Source organism: Hydra vulgaris, chromosome 14 (genome assembly GCF_038396675.1).
Source record: "Hydra vulgaris chromosome 14, alternate assembly HydraT2T_AEP".
NCBI lineage: Eukaryota > Metazoa > Cnidaria > Hydrozoa > Anthoathecata > Hydridae > Hydra > Hydra vulgaris.
Window position 1 is genome coordinate 43,620,001 of NC_088933.1, and position 5,000 is coordinate 43,625,000.

Genomic DNA, 5,000 nt, shown 5'->3' on the forward strand with positions numbered 1-5,000 from the left:
AGATGATACGTTTTTAGACGCTCAAGATGAGATGCGGCTTTTTATTTAGAAAAGTTTTTCTAAAGTTATTCTCCACGGAGCTTTATTTTGGTATTAATTTTATTTTTGGTAAGAGCGAAAATTATTTCAAAAAATAGTATCGTTAACTTTTTTAGAGATAGAAAAGATTTATTATTGTTCTTTTTTAATGGTTGAGATAATTACTTTTTACTTAAGTATAGTCCTTGGAGATTTTTTCCGTTTGGGTAAATAAGCTGTTCTGGCAGGTTCACACTTTCTTGAGTAATTGAAAATGGTTAAATTTGCTTATTGCAAAATGACTTTCTTGGTTTCTGTGTTAACTCGTTGTTTCAACTGAGGTTAGGTTTCTTTTATAATGGGCTTGCCACCAACTTTTAACATCTTAGTCCAGAGATGAAGTCTATAGGTCCACAATAAATTACAGAACCTAATCCGACTATTTAAAGACAAGTTACTATAATTTGGCAAAGGCCTATTTTTAAATTAAGAATTATTTATGTACTATTTCTTACTTGCATGGATCTCTGATAGACTAAGCCTCAACTTTTTGGCTCATCTGGTTTTCATATGCCGCACCAGTAAAACTAGGTTTCTTAATCTTGTTCCTTTAATAACCATCTGGGTTTATCTTCTTTGTTATAGAACTTGTTTGACTATCAGATTCACTACCACTATCAGAATCTGATCGTGGTAGTCTGATAGACTTAGTATATTTTAGTATATTAGTATATAGATAGAATAGTGATAGTCTGATAGACATAGCAGTGAGTTTATCAGACTCACTACCTGATAGCTCTAGATCTCTGGATGAACTGGAAGCTCTGGATCACTCCTGAAGCTCGGATTACTATCTGATTCGGATAGTGATTGAGACCTTCTTGTCTTTTTTAGTTTTTTTTTCTAAAAAAAAAACAGGGCTGAAGTCCTGACCTCACCTCTTTTAACAAAAAAACAAAACTTTTAGAAACTGTTCAGGCTAGAGAAAATTTTTGCTATTCTTTAAATATACAAATGTGCAAAAAAATCAATTTTGTAAAATATGTGACATCCACCCCTTAAGGTGGCTCACCCGAAATTTAAAAACCAAAAAAAAAATTTATTTATTTTTATCTTGAATCATACTATTTTAAACATTGAAGTACAAAATCCATAATCAATTTTTACTATTATGTTCGTTAAAAGTAACAAAAAATACAATTATTGTGATCAATGCACTTTCCTACTCTTTAGCAACGCCATAGCAACGGTGTTAACAACTATTTTATTAATTACTTTTTGAAGATTTCCACTAGAAATTTTGAAGTATTTCTCAGTGTTATGATCTATTATGCTTATGTTAGATTTGTTATGCTTTTCTACTGTTCTACAAAATATATAATTTAAAAAAAATGTGCTGGTTCATTATTCTAATGTATTTTAACTGAAAACTTTATATGGCATGAATATGGTTTGAATATGGCAAACAAAAAAAATAAAGTTAGAAATTTAAAGATAAAATATCCAGGAAATAGATTCTCAAGGAAAGTAAAGGAAGTAATTGGTTGTAGCAGGAAATCAGAAACAACGAGTGCATCAAAGCTTAAAAAAAAACATAACTTTAGTGCTGAAACAAGTTGTGATTCTGAAGTCGACAATTCTTTCTTTATATGTAACTTTAGAATTATCAAAAATATATTTGAACAGTATTCTACATGCAGTGAGTGTAATAGCAAGCTAACTGTTTTGCATAATAAATCTGTACGTATGGGATTTTCTATTGGAATTATTATACAATGTTTAAACTATGACTTTGAAAGTACATTTTATTCATCTCCATCTATAAATCAAAATTCAAAAACTGGTTCAAACCCATATGAAATAAATTTACGTGCTGTTATGGCATTTTGTAAAACTGGACGTGGTTACGAAGCTATGTCTACTTTTACAGCTATAATGAATATGCCTCCACCTCTTACGAATCACAGTTATGGTCTTACAAACAATAAATTACGTAAAGTTTATAAGGAAATTAGTTCTCAGAGCATGAAAGCTGCTGTATCAGAACTAAGAAAAATGATAAGTGCAAATGCTTCTGATGATGAAATTATTGACTGTGGCATATCAATAGACGGAACATGGCAACGTTGTGGATACTCTTCCCTAAGTGGTGTTGATGCTGGTCTTTCACATGAAAATAAAAAGGTAATTGATGTTTTTTCTTTATCTAAGTTTTGCATTTTTAAAATGCTTGGTTTTCCTGGAGGTATTTTTTGCGAAAAAGGAGCTTTCAAAAAAGATAAAAAGCGACTATCAAGTATGTCAAGAAAATCAACTGATATTAATAAAAAACGAAGAAAACATTTAAGATCGATAAAAAAGGTTATTTAGACATTGAGAAGGAGAATGTTGATGTAAACTTTTATGCTAATGGCAGTTTTTAATACCTTTTCACAAAAAAACTTTTCGTTTTTACGTTGTTTTGTTTTTAAATGTGTTTTTTATGACTTTCTTATTTTAATATATTTTTCTAATAAAAAAGTTAATATCTTCAGTCTGGTTAAAGTTTTTATCTTTAAATTTTCACAGTATTAACTTATTTATGAGGGCTGGAACTAGAATTGTAACATTTTATGTATAAATAATTTAGTTTCAATTAGAGTTGTTAACCGGAATTAGATTTGTTAATCAGTTTCGTACAATTTCGGAAAAATAAAATTCTTTCGGAAGGATATTGAGAATCAGGATTTTTTTTTTTTTCGTACCGAATTTTATGAAACAAAAAAACCGTCGATGTTCATTTTGCAAATGCTACTTACGATATGTAGCCTTTCGTATGTAAGTTGTGTAATTCATATATAGCAAAATAGTTTTATTTCGTAATGTAAGTTGAATTACGAAATCAAACTATTTTGCTATATACGAAAGCAGCGCTTAAGGAAGTCGCACTTGCGAAATAAGCTCTTTCACTAAACGACGTTTTGAAGTCTATAAAAAAATTTTGTTGGCCAAACGGATACAATTGTAAAAAAAAAAACTTTTTTATACCAAAATGTTTATAATAAAATTTTATTTTCAGTATTGCAACATATGAACATTTTAAGGTTTAATTTTTAAAAATAATGATAAAAAACCAAATTTCTTTCGAAACGAAACTCTTTCGCACCGCAGCTTGCGAAACAGTTCTTTATAGAAAAAAACTTACGAAACGCGGCATAATAAATATATTTAATTACGTTTTATGAATCAATTGCGTTTAATTAACTAAGTAATTAAAATACTAATTTTTTATATGATATTGATAAGTTTCAGTTTTAAACTTTTATAAAAAAATCAAGACTTTCATAAAATATACTTTTTAGAATGTCATTTAATGAATAAGAATTAAATAAAGAAGACAACTTGAACAAACGAATGCGATTGCGTAATCGGGAAACAAAGCCTATGTTGAAATCAAAAAAAGACCTAATTTAAATGATGAATACTAAAACTTAATTATTTAATAAAATGCTTAAAAATAGCTCTCACTTGTTTTCAAATAGAATAACTTTATGTTTAGTCAGTTTCAATTTTTTTATTTTTGAGGTGTTCTGTTAAATGCGCTTTCGCTTTTATTACCTCAATAACAACAAGTAAATTTAAAAAAAATTTAAAGACATTCTTTTCAATGAGTTTTTCTAAAATGTTTTCCTTTATTAACAAAAAGTCAGGGTGGGAAGGGTATTTGTTGCCTCTTGTGTCCTTGGCCCTGATAACGTTTTAATTTTCAACATCCCAACGTTATTGGGACTATACAACTGCTGAAAGTTTTAAAGCTCAAGCTATTTTGGACAGCAGTAAAAATTTAGTTGCAAGGTTTTGCAGCAAAAAAGCGGGCAAGTAAAATGCAACTCTTCCGCGAGTCTTTGTCCCTGGTAACAATTTTTACATAGAAGCTCACCAGGACTATACAAGTGTTGTGTTTCAGAGCTGTAGTTAGTCTGAAAGGTAGCGATAAATTAATTGCAAGATTCAGTAAGAAATGATAACGGCCAAACAACACTTAAAGTTCAATTAAACTTTGTAATGGAATCAAATATTTTACTAAGTTTTGAGAAGATAAATAGTAAACAAAACCAACTCAAAGTTTTTCAGTGTTTTCTATTTAGTTTTCAGTTATTTTATTTAAATTTTTGCTGCGTTAGGCCCCCTTACTTTCTGTTTCAGCACCCCCCCTCCTTTCAAGGGGTATACTCCCCATTCTTTCAAGGGGTATACTCCCTCTCCCCTTCCTCACTTTCAAGGGGTATACTCCCCCGTTTAAATACAGACAATATATATCAAATTTTGACATAAAATGACATAAAAATTAACCATATCATAAATGTAGAAAATTAAGAAAAAATTAAAAAAATTGGCAAACGGTTGCTGTAGTAACCGTAAAAAACCCCAAAAATAAGCAAAAAATAAAATTTGCGCTGGTCTAGTTTTAGCAAAAACTAATAAAAAAAGGCTGAATGAAACTTTGGAAACACAATTAGAATAGGTTTATGAGTGTTTTAAACAAAACAGATATTTTTAAAAAAGGTTCTCGGCCTGAAGACTTGTGCTCTAAAGTTGACAACAAAAAAAAGTACATTTTTTGAAAAATTAAATTAGCCATACTGTTTTATTCATAAGTATTTAAAAATTCTGTTCCGTTTGAAACACAGCGTTTGTAAAAAGAAAAATTTGTTGAAAATTTCAGATAAAACGCTCAAGCGGTTCTCTTGGAATTTTGGCCGGCATATTGAAAACCTCAAACTGAGAAAACGCATAAAAACTGAAAATAAAAGATAAAAAATATACAAATATACGTAACATATATTGGAGTATATTTAATATTAAAAACCTCCTGCTTCATATGTTTTACTTTCTTTTTAAAAGTTTTTTGTCACTTTTCTTCAGTTGTTTAGCCCTTAAGTTTTGACGATGCAACTTGTTATCGGGTTTTAGTTTATAGATTGACCATTTAGTGCGTGTTT